General features: G+C 45.0%; 1 long non-coding RNA gene across 1 annotated transcript; it reads right to left on the minus strand.

Annotated features, from left to right (window-relative positions):
• Positions 1-1,342: 1,342 nt before the first annotated feature.
• On the minus strand, positions 1,343-10,300 carry LOC115556665 (uncharacterized). Its single transcript, XR_003979104.1, has 3 exons — positions 10,239-10,300; positions 3,809-3,946; positions 1,343-1,788 (listed from the first exon to the last, which is right to left on the minus strand). It is a non-coding gene; the product is annotated as an uncharacterized LOC115556665 (long non-coding RNA).
• Positions 10,301-12,585: the final 2,285 nt, after the last annotated feature.

Raw genomic sequence — 12,585 nt, forward strand, 5'->3', positions numbered from 1 at the left:
TTACTTTCATAATCTTCAGTCAGTGATTGTGTCTGATCTTTAGTTTTATAGTTATTAGGAAGATTTAATCGTCTCGCTCGCATGTCTCAACGACGTCAGGTTGCTAGGGACACTGCTTTCGCTAAACTAGCAGATCACGTGTTTCCTGCGTTTGTGTTATTAAACCGTTACTTTATGTAACTTTTAATGATATTGTAATAACCACAGGCGAGGTATTGAGCGAAGTAAGCTTGATAGCAGGTTTATTGGAGTCCACAATCGGACAGGCAGGCACAGCTCCACCGGAAAACTACAACAACCAAAACTCCCCCTCGGAAGGAAACCCCCGGAACCCCCTCTCAGAAGGCCCGCCCCTTACTCCCAAACCCTCTGACGTGAAACACGTTTATTTGTGAGAGCCAACATGGAGCCAACCCAGTCGCCAAAAGCATATGTTGACAGTGTACGTTTTCGTGAACACTGGATTACGTCGCATTTCAACATAATAGCGTGTTAGCACACACACACACACACACACGCACGCACGCGCACACACACACACACACACACACACACACACACACACACACACACACACACACACACACACACACACACACACACACACAATGCATTTCGCTGCTAAAACAACAACTTGGGCTGCTTCTAGGACATTTTGGGTGGATTTTGAACGGTATGTGGGCAGGACGTTTTTTGTAAAAACCACGCGGCAAAGGAGCTGCCGTGTGTTGTTTTTGTCGGGTCCGATGGTTAAAAAATAGACAGATATTCCAAGGTATCCTTAAAAGGCAGCTTGGATGTTTTTATTTTCTGCAGTTTAGACTTCTTCTATAACCTATTTTTGAAAGCAAAACACCAAGCTCAATGATTGAACGAGGCAGGGTTATTTGAAACAATTTATTAAATATGTATTTGTGTGAGGTCATTCCTTCTCCTGAGTTTGCTTCCTATTTATGTCTACTGTACAACCCTACTGTCCACAAGCATCACCCCCCCCCCTCCCCATATGGATTTGGAGAATTGTTGCCACGTCCCAGTGGTGGAGGTATCATATATATGAAAGAGGGCATTCAATTATACTACAATGATCAATTAGGAGGCCGAAGCCCTAAAGGAAATGATGCAATAGGTGACTGGGTCGACAACATTTAAGTAAACGCATACGCTTCAACCTGTGGCTCTAGCCCTACAGGAAATGACTCAGCAAGTGCTCCATCTCGTTACACCTCACCCAGCGGCTCGCTTGCAAGATTTTGGCCTGAAGTTCTTCCCAGACCTACACCGTAGCCATCCAACATGCAAATCTGAGAATCAGGCCTCTCTTTAATAATGACAAAAAGTTACGAGAGAAATACACATTCACTTTTTGTTATCTCATAAGCGGCGTGGTGCCGGCTCCTTTTGACCTTTTGACCCCAGACTTCAAAAACGTGGCCACAGGCCAGCTGTGTCTACACACCTTAAGCCACTAATGTACACCTCCATCCCACAAAAAATGGGGAGTAGAAACTAACCTCTGTCTTATGTACATTTACTGTACTGTTGGAGGTCACACCCCTTTTCTGGCCATTTCGAGATAGCTAGGGATGCTAAAATGTTTACACACATTTCCCTGGGCGAGTTTTTGCGGAATAGGGCTGGAGGTGGAGGCGTGCTGGTTCCTGACGACCGCCAGCTGCTGAAAGGGGCTTTGGTGTGGAGAGGGGGGGCTTCTTATATCTGTGGAGAAGGGGCCCGCACCAGGACATCCTGGAGGTCCAAGGACATCCTGGAGGTCCCAGGACTTTCCTGTGAGTTGATATTATTTTATGATTCTGGAGTGTGCTGTTGTGTCGGTGAGTGGTTGATGACTGGGAAGTGGATGGTGGCGTTGGGGAATGTGGTGCCTGTTTATTAAGGGCTGATATTTGTTTGATGGATGTAAGTTCGGGGTTGTGATTCATGTTGTTTATGCCGACTGAAAGGATGACTGTTTGTGTGTGAGTGTGTGTTGGTGTTTTCTGTAGGATGTGTAAGATATGTCCTATGGTGGCCCCGGGATAACTGTCTATTTGTATGTGTGCGTGTGTTTGTGGGGGAATTCTGTTGAGGTTAGAGTCGCTGATGATGAGTGTGGGTGTGTGTCCTAGGTACGACCAATCCTGCAGCTTGTGGCCCCCCCTAACCTTATGGTAGGGGGGTCGATAGTATTTTAACACTGCAGGATTGGTCGGGGAGGGGATAGACTGTGGTTTGATATCTGGAGGGGGTAGTGTAGGGGGGGCAGTGGGGGCCGGAGGGTTGGTGTCAACAGTGACCTGGCAAGAAGGTTGTGGGGGGAGGGGGGAGAGTTTTGGTCAGTTGGGTTCGTTGTGGTCGTGTTGACCTTAGTAGGCCCCTTCATCATTGCTCTTGAATGGCCTGTGCGTCTAGGTGGATGATTGTCTCCTTGCGGGGGTTGGGAGTGGGAGAGGTTGGATGCAAGTGTCTGGATGGAGTGAGGGGGAACTCTGGAGAGAGGGTGGTGTATGGTGGTGTGTTGGTTGTTGCTCGGTCCTCTGAGGTGGAGGTTCATCTGGGGGGAGGATTTCTGACTGGGTGGAGTGGGGGAGAGGGTGGGGATTGGTGGGGGGGGGGTTGGTTGAGTTGGGGGGGGGTAATTGATCTGAGGTGGTGTGGAGGGTGTGTGGTGCGACTCTGTGGGGGTCCTGGCTCCTGCTGCAGGTAGGGAAGGTGGGGGCCCTACCCCTCCCCCTTATCCTTGAGGGAGGGGGGAGGGGGAGGGCCGGTTGTGTGAGGGGGGGTCTGTTGTGTTTCTGGTTGTGTGTATAGTTGTGAGCTCCGTCAGTGTGGGGCGTGGGCCTGAATAGAGTGATCTAGGGTGTGTGTGGGTGCTGGTTGGGGAGGCAGAGGGAGGGGGGAGGGGGGGGTCTGTGTGGCTGAGTGTGGGCTGTGGAGGTGTCGGTGAGGGGAAGGTCCAGGCTCTAGGTGGGGTGGTATGGGGACTGGTCGGTATGGGGGAGGGGGGGAGTAGGTTGAGGGGGTGTGGGTTGGTGATGAGTGGTGAGTGAGGGGCGGACGGTGTATGGAGTCGTGTGTGTTCTAGTTGATGGAAGGTGGTGGGTAATAGTCTGTGGCCCAATCTCTTGTGTGCCCGGTTGGTCGCGATCTTAAGTGAGAGTGTGTTGGTGGGCTGGGGTGTTTGTGTGAGTTGGTCTATTGTGTGTGTGTAGTGTTCTTTTAGGATCAACATGTCATTGTGCATCCAGGTGTTGGTGTTGTCATTATTTCTTTGTAATGTGGTGTCTGTGGGTGATGGGTTTGATGAAGTGGGATCATTTGTGGACCTGTCGTGACATCCCACTGGGGAGTTCCCGGGAGGACACCGCTCTGTCCGCTGTGTTCCTGTGGTGCAGGGCCTGGAGTATTTTAAAATATACTTTGTCTTTTCCACGGGTTGGGCCGTCTGGTGCAATGTACCGGGTGTGTGTAGGTGGTGCTGGGAGGAGAGGACGGGTGGATGGTGGAGGTGGTCTCTGTGGTCTGAGTGGTTGTGTGTGTGGGTGTGTTGGTGTGGGTCTGGTGTGTTCTGTGGTTTGATATGTGTGTGTGGGTCTATTGTGGTGATGGTGGGTGTGTGGGGGTCTATACTGAAGGCTGGGGGGTCTATAATGGGATGTAGGTGTGGGAGGTAGCGTTCGTCTGTTGTGTGCGTGGTAGTGTGGCTGTGTGGTGTTGGTGCGATTGGTGTAGGTAGGCCTCCAGGGTGAATACATTTCAATAAAGATAGATCTATTTCAAAAGGGTGAAGCTGTGAGGGGGCTCTGACCTGCTGACGGTGACGGTGGTGGTCCCGTGGTGGGTAGCCGGAGAGGGTGGTGGTCCCGTGGTGGGTAGAGGCGACGGCAGGACGGTCCCTGGTAACTGCTGACGGTGACACAGCCAACGGGCCCATAGAAACACACTTCTATTGGAAAGGATGAAAAGTACATCAGAGTAAATAAAAGGGGGGATCTGAGGACCCCGCCCGCACACACACGCATAGAAGTATATACATATAAATATATATATATATATATATATATATATATATATATATATATATATATATATATATATATATATATATATATATATATCAACATATGTGTTCTGTTACATGTATGTTTTCTCCTGTGTAATTCAGTCTTTTATGTTTATTGATGGTCCTGTGATGCCATCTACTGGCGAACTGTGGTATTTTTCTGGAATACGTTCTGATATGCCAAACCCGGTCTCACGAAAATACGTGACACTGTCACGTTATTTAATCTATTGAAACGTGATCAGGGACACGTATTTTCAAAATGTTCGTGTCAAAAAGCACAAATTTCAAACCCATGTATTTCAATTGGAAGTATTTGTCGTGTCACTAAGCACGACTTCCAAACTAAGGTTCTGTCCGGGTGCGTTCTCCCTAATGTCCCTTGAGGAGCTCCGTACAGAACATGTATTGTTAAAAATTGTCTGTAATAACTAACAATATGACAGCTTTTGGCCACCCGTTTCTACTAAAACTTGTCTGTGAACAATATGACAGCTTTAGGCCACCCGTTTCTACTTTCACCTTTGATTCTGAGAAATTGTGACAATTCACGGATATGTTAAATGCAGGTGCGCTGCTCAGGCAAACCGCGAAGGAAAAAAGGGTAGCTGCTTCATCTGTTCTTTTTAGAATTGTATGTCTTGATGTTTTGATCTAGCCATAGATCTATTGTCTTGTTTTTGGCTATGTGAATGGAAGTCCGCGTCGATGCCTCGCAAGTCCAGTGTCGCCAGCGGACGTGACATCTAGAAATCATACCGTATAATAATGGGTTATCATTAATATTGATGTGCAGGGGTTGATTATAACTCGTGAATAATATTGTTTATACCACAGTCTGGGGGAATACTCGTATTCTGATTGGCTGCAGGGTGTGTATTATCTCCTGATATAGGCCTACAGACACCTGCTTAGTAGTTCCAGTCAGTGTTTAGATTCTCTGCCCGAGCCCGAGCCCGACCCGCGGGCCGGGTCGGCCTGATATTTCCCACCACTATCCTCGGGCCGGGCCTTTGATCGAGCGTTTTTATTTTTATTTTAGCATTGGTTTATTAGCCTAATCTGAGGAGAAATCGATGCCATAAACAGAAATATTATAGGTCTTTATTACACGGGTCTTCTCAATGCCGTGGAATGCTCTGTTCACTTGCATGGATCCGGTGACTTGTCAACCCCTCTGCTGATCAACACTACGAATGCGGGCAACAAATAAATTGTAAAAAAGACACAGCATGTGAAGTTATTTTTTCGTTTTGGCAGTAGCCGTGTAATAAGCGGGCTAATGTATAGAACGTCGCGGGTCAATATCGAAAATAAGACCCTTCAGGGCGAAGCAAGACATCTTCGCTGCGCGTCGGTGTACTGTTCGCCCTGGTGGGGCTTATTTTCCCGATAATGACCGACGTTCTATGCATTATCCCTTACATATATATTTAGCAGAATAGACTAAATGTGAACAAGGTTACATATGTATTAAAAAAAATGTTGGGTTGAAATCGGGCTCGGGCTCATAATTACAGTTAATCTGTCGGGGCGGGCCGGGCTCGGACAGAACGTGCACGGGCTCGGGCTTGGTTTTCTTAATTAATCGAATGGGAAATACAATAGGCCTATTTTAGGACCGAATCACCGTTAAGCTTGTTTCTAATAAAATTTCTAGCGAGAAATATACTTTTTACTTGCATAATCTTTAGTCAGTGATTATGTCTGATCTTTAGTTTTATAGTTATTAGGAAGATTTTATCGGCTCGCTCGCATGTTTCAACGACGTCAGGTTGCTAGGGACGCTGCTTTCGCTAAACTAGCAGCTCACGTGTTTCCTGCGTTTGTGTTATTAAACCGTTACTTTATGTAGCCTAACTTTTAATGATATCATCTTGTTAGACACACGTATATCTGAGAGCCAACCCAGTCGCCAAAAGCATACGTTGACAGTGTACGTTTTCGTGAACACTGGATTACGTCGCATTTCAAAATAAAATAGCGTGTTGCACACACACACACACACACACACACATACACACACACACACACACACACACACACACACACACACACACACACACACACACACACACACACACACACACACGCACACACACACACACACACACACACACACATTGCATTTCGCTGTTAAAACAACAACAACAGATATTCCCTCAATTATTATTACTTTCAAAACGTTGGCCAAGGTGGAATATCCTTTTTATTTGGGCTGCTTCTAGGACATTTTGGGTGGATTTTGAACGGTATGTGGGCAGGACGTTTTTTGCAGGACCTGGCAACCCTGCGCTGTTGCCCGGGGTGCTGAAATGCTCCGCAACAGATCTAGATCCACTATGGCCAAAAGACTTGTATGCCCCCCCCCCCTTAAATAAATTCTATGGCAGAATAAAGAATAAATTCATGCATTATCATTCAACTTGAACATGTGTTTTTACAGTATAGCGTGGTGGAGGTGACGTATGTTGGCCAACCCGGAAGTGAGCGTCGCCCTGGTTTCCCTTGACAAAAAGCCAACGGGTTTTTCCATTGGATTTTGGATTTTTTCCATGCTACACAGAACGAAATGTAAACCCATGCAAATAAAGACTTCATGTTCATAATAATTTAAATATCATTAATCTCCTGAGTAGAGTGGTATTCTATTTTTTTCAACGGGGCTGCATCCAGTCACTTGACCGTCATAGTTGCTATGGTGGTTGCTATCGACCGCCCCCTCTAATCCTTACATGGCTCTAAAAACCACGCGGCAAAGGAGCTGCCGTCCATTGTGTTGTTTTTGTCGTAAACTAGGGTCTGATGGTTAAGAAATAGACAGATATTCCAAGGTATCCTTAAAAGGCAGCTTGGATGTTTTTATTTTGTGCAGTTTAGACTTCTTCTATAACCTATTTTTGAAAGCAAAACACCAAGCTCATTGATTTGACATTTTGGGTGGATTGTGAACGGTATGTGGGCAGGACGTTTTTTGCAGGACCTGGCAACCCTGCGCTGTTGCCCGGGGTGCTGAAATGCTCCGCAACAGATCTAGTTTCCAAATAATTATAATTCATGTATTGTAGGCTATATAGGGTTTGATCCCAAAAATATTGCATTTCCCATTCAGATAATAAAGATTAATAAAGATCATGCACATTCACTGACTGAACATTTTTCAAGGAAAAAGTGCATTTCTCGCTAGAAATGTCAATAGAAACCTGTTTAACGGTGAATCGGCCCAAAAATATTGCATTTCCCATTCAGATAATAAAGATTAATAAAGATCATGCACATTCACTGACTGAACATTTTTCAAGGAAAAAGTGCATTTCTCGCTAGAAATGTCAATAGAAACACGTTTAATGGTGTATCTGCCCTAAAATATTGCATTTCTCATTCAGATAATAAAGATTAATATAGGCTATACGTAACAATTTCACCAAATGCTAGGAGAACGTCTCGCCCCCTGTTGGTGCTATTCCTCCATTCATTTAGAATGGAGAAGAAAGCGTGTACTGCTCACGCTTTGGTCAGGCAAAGCGTGACCCTGAACACGCCTTGCGATGTGGACCAACGTATCTATTTCACGCCTTGACCGGGTTGGTGTGTGTGTGTGTGTGTGTGTGTGTGTGTGTGTGTGTGTGTGTGTGTGTGTGTGTGTGTGTGTGTGTGTGTGTGTGTGTCCACTGCCCAACCCCGCCCATCCTCTGGTTTTTAATAGTTCTGACTGAGTTTTCAAGAAGATTATAGTACACCCAGGGGCGCCGAAAAGGGGGGGTAAAGGAGGCGGATTCTAGGGGCCCATGATGGAGGGGGACCCAGAGAGGCCCCTAATGATGATGAAATTATAATACAGAAATAATTATACTATTCTTTTCATGGGGCCCAAAATCCCTAGCGGCGCCCCTGAGTACACCCCAACTGTTTCTGCGCTGGGTTTTGAAACACAACCCGTGAAGCTCGCAACCCTGCATCACCGTCACCTTCGCCGTACTGGCAGTGATGGGAAGTTTCCAAATAATTATAATTCATGTATTGTAGGCTATATAACCAGGAATTTATGTATTTTATAGACTTGTTGGTTGTTCAATAAAACATATTCACGGCCAAGATACGTGTTTCAGACTAAATACGTTAAATGAAACGTTCCCCGAAAGGGAAATATGCCTTAATGACAATAATGTGCTATACGTTGACATTCAACATATCTGGGATACGTTTCAAGCAAACATAATCCTAGAAGTAAATAAATGGCAAAAAAATAGGCTGAGAACGAACGTATTTGCGATACGTTCAATAAAACGTAATCACGGACAAAATACGTTTTTTGCCAAACGTAATTGAGAATGCCGAATAGTTCTATGGGAACGTAATTTTGATGAGACAGGGTTGCACTGAGGCACCCCCCCCCCCAACCAAAACCCAGGGAGGAGGTCCCAGAATAAAATCGGAATAACATTTAATGTTTTATTTATAATTTCTGATTAATATATTATTATTCTTAAGGCCCTTATGGAAGCATTATTCACTAATAAAACAAGAAATCATCGGCTGAACACACGAGAACATTCAGTTGGATCCACTGAGTTGTTTATTACAATTATGCTTCATTAACAAAAAAGACAGAAAAATAGTCCCTTACATGTACACAATAAACACGAGGACTAAAACAATAGAAGCAGCAGACTTTACAAATCATCAACAGGTGAGCACGTATCTTTAATAACTGAACATGTTCTGCGGCCGCTTGCTTCCCAACAGAACACAAAAATCAAGATTCAGTTTAAAGTAATTTACAACATGCAACATTATCCCATAGACCTCTTGGTTATTATGAATAAAACATAACATCTGCTTTAAATCAGGTCGTAAATCAGGATTATGAAAAAAATGATGATATAAGAGCCCTCAAGACTTAAACTGGTGAAGTCTGAAAATATATAAAGATTGACCATCAATAAGTATTTTATGTACATTTCAAATAATAAACGTGCTTATCTAACTATGGGAGACCTTAAAAGCCTTTTCATGGTTTATCATGCTATACCAGAAGAGAGAGAGAGAGAGAGAGAGAGAGAGAGAGAGAGAGAGAGAGAGAGAGAGAGAGAGAGAGAGAGAGAGAGAGAGAGAGAGAGAGAGAGAGAATCAATCAATCACTTGCATTGATTGATTGATTTATTCACTAGAGATGTAATTTCTATTGACCGGTCCACTGTATCTGTTTGAGCCAGAGAGGGAGGGGGAGGGAGGGAGAGAGAGAGAGAGAGAGAGAGAGAGAGAGAGAGAGAGAGAGAGAGAGAGAGAGGGGGAGAGAGGGAGAGAGAGAGAGAGAGAGAGAGAGAGAGAGAGAGAGAGAGAGAGTGAGAGAGAGAGAGAGAGAGACTATAACTGCCACAGAGACACTGAGTCGTCAGTCCTCTCAGTATGTGTGTGTATCTACAGTGTGTGTGTGTGTATATGTGTTTTTATGTAGGTTTGTGTCTGTCTGTGTGTGTGTTTTTTGTGCGTGTGTGCTTATGTGTGTGTGTGTCTGTGTTTGTGTGTGTGTGTGTTTGCATGCGTATGTGTGCGTGTGTGTGTGTGTGCGTTATGCAAAGTGCCGCCCCCTCCACCCTCCACCCCTCCCCCCTCCCCCCTCCACACCCCTCAACCCTCCCCCCTCCACCCCTGAGGAACCCCGCAGACCCCGCCCCCCATTTCTCTACAACTGAGGGACCACCGAGACGCCCCCCAGAACCCCGGGAGGCTCCTGCTGCCCCCCGCTCTCTTTCTACAACCGACACAGAGAGGCTGAGGACCCCCCCCCCCACCCTACCGACACCCCCGGGAGGAGGTCCTCCTGGGTGAAGGGGGACCAGAAGGTGTGGAGGTGTGTCAGTGTGTCTGAGGACCCTCCTCCACCTGGGGACACTCTGTAGAAGGACAGAGAGCCAGCAGGCCGGTCCAGATACACTCCTACTCTGGTGGAGCCAGCGGGGGGGAGAGGGAGGGCTGTCTCTCTACCGTTGTACCAGGCAGAGTAAAGACCATCACGACAAACAAGACTCCAGGACTTGTTGTTCCCTCCAAGCTCGCTGTCACCACCCCCTCCTCTCCTTGTGATTCCTCTGTATGTCACTCCTATCTCAACACGTCCTTCCCACTCTACCTCCCAGTAACAGTGGCCAGTCAGAGCCTCTCTACCCAACACCTGGGACCAGGAGTCAAATCTGTCTGGGTGATCCGGATACGACTGGTCCTCTTCAACCCGCGTCACCTTCCTTTTGTCCTCAGACAGAGAGAGTTCTCTGTAGGCCGTGTTGGGGTCCAGTGTGAGGTCACAGGCATCTGAGGGAGAACCAGACATGATGAGCTGCTGAACCATTCTTCATCATCATCATCATCATCATCATCATCATCATCATCATCATCATCATCATCACTAGAAATGTTCTCCTGCGCTCTGTGTACACATACAAAGATATGAACACATACATACACATACATATGTACACATACATAGATACACACACCTCAACAATGATGTTATGAAAACATCAACAACCATATTATGAATACATCAATAACAATGTTATGAAAACATCAACAATCAGAATCAGAATCAGAAAGGATTTAATTGCCAAGAAGGGTTTTACACCAACCAGGAATTGGGCTTGGTGAATAAGGTGCATACATTAAGACGATAACAATGAACAATGAACAAACAGTGATATATATATAACACAATATAAACAAGCAGGGACATAAGTGATCAATTAAAAATAGGATGAATGTATCAACAAACATCTCTCCTTGGATCCAGGACTTACCAAAGACAAGCAGCTCAGCGCTGTGATTGGCCGTGCCAGCGCTGTTGCTCGCCATGCAGCAGACCATGTTCACGCCGTACCTCCCACCTCTGACGAAGAGGAAGCCCCTCTCCACCCAGGCCTCTGATTGGTCGCCTGTGCCGTCCCTCTCCACGGGCCTGCCGTTGTGGAGCCACTCTACTGTGGGCTCCGGCGTGCCGCTGGCGTGGCAGGTGTAGCGGGCCGTTTGGCCCACGGGCAACACGTGGGTAGAGGAGTGGAACTCTGTGATGCTGGGGGCCTCCTCCTCCTCCTCCGTGAGCATCACTGAACCTGAAGAAACCAGGAGGAGAGGAGTGAACGTCTACAACACGGATCTAGAGATGCAGCGTCAGACACTCCCTTCACTCTCTCCTACCACCTATCCACTAGAGGGCGATCCAGGATCACAACCAGTATTCTCGCCTGCCATTTCAAACATGATTGAATAACGCAGCAGTGTCTACAAAGATTTCCCAGGGAGATTAACGAGTCAGGGGCAGAGATTGCAGAGAAGAAAGCAAAACCTTTAACCAGCTCCAATTGAACCCAACAAAAGCAATCGCAGAAAAAGATGCTACGTAAATACTAGAGATGTGCAGACAGAGTAAGAGTTTATCGTTTCATATTTTAAACCTTTTAAAATATGCAATGGATTTGTGGTTAATTAAATTTAACTTCTTACTATCAGCTATTTCTTGTTTGCATCCTAATTATCTCTTACAAGTTTTGTATTGCATATCTTTTAAGGCGATTATAACCCGTCATAAAAGGTCCTACCATTTTTTTTTTCTGTAAGCCTGAAAAAATTAATTGAACGAAATAACTCTTATTCATTTAATAACTCTCATAACTACTATAAAACCCTCATTAGGGTTTTGTGGAAAACCCTAATGAGTTTAATATTAATTAGTATTATTACAAATTAATATTAATACAAATTCTTATAACAATTACAATTATTATGATTTTTTACATTTACATTTAGGGCATTTATCAGACGCTTTTATCAGAGGGACTTACAATAAGTACATTTTTCAAAAGAAGTGAAACAATATATCGCTGTTGGTACAGTTAAGATTTTCATAGCACCAATTGCAAGTTCTGACAATAGCCAGGCTACCCCATCCCCTGTGTATAGCAGTGATTGCAGCTACTACAGATGCTTCACAATTAAGTACTATGAATATGTGCATTGTAGATTAAGTGCGTACAAAAGTGTGTACATTAAGTGCCAGGATGTGCAACATACAATGGTAGCCGGAAGGGACTGGATGGCATTATAGTTTTACTATAAGAATGAATTATTATGGTTTTTATTATTGTTGTTATTATTGTTGTTAATATTGTTATGATTATTAATAATAATATCAATAATAATAATAATAATATAATTTTTACTTCTATTCTTTTTATTTTAATCAGGATGATATGATTTAGACTCACTGAACTGCAGGGAGATTAGGAGAATACTCAGCAGTCCGAATATCAGCAAGACAATGTTGCAGGACTTTAGGGCTGTTCAGGAATAGGACACACACACACACACACACACACACACACACACACACACACACACACACACACACACACACACACACACACACACACACACACACACACACACACACACACACACACACAGTTATGTACAGGGATATATCCATACTGCATGGCTGTCATTCACAGTCCAGACAGTCTTCCTACGGT

Source organism: Gadus morhua, chromosome 13, assembly GCF_902167405.1.
Source record: "Gadus morhua chromosome 13, gadMor3.0, whole genome shotgun sequence".
NCBI lineage: Eukaryota > Metazoa > Chordata > Actinopteri > Gadiformes > Gadidae > Gadus > Gadus morhua.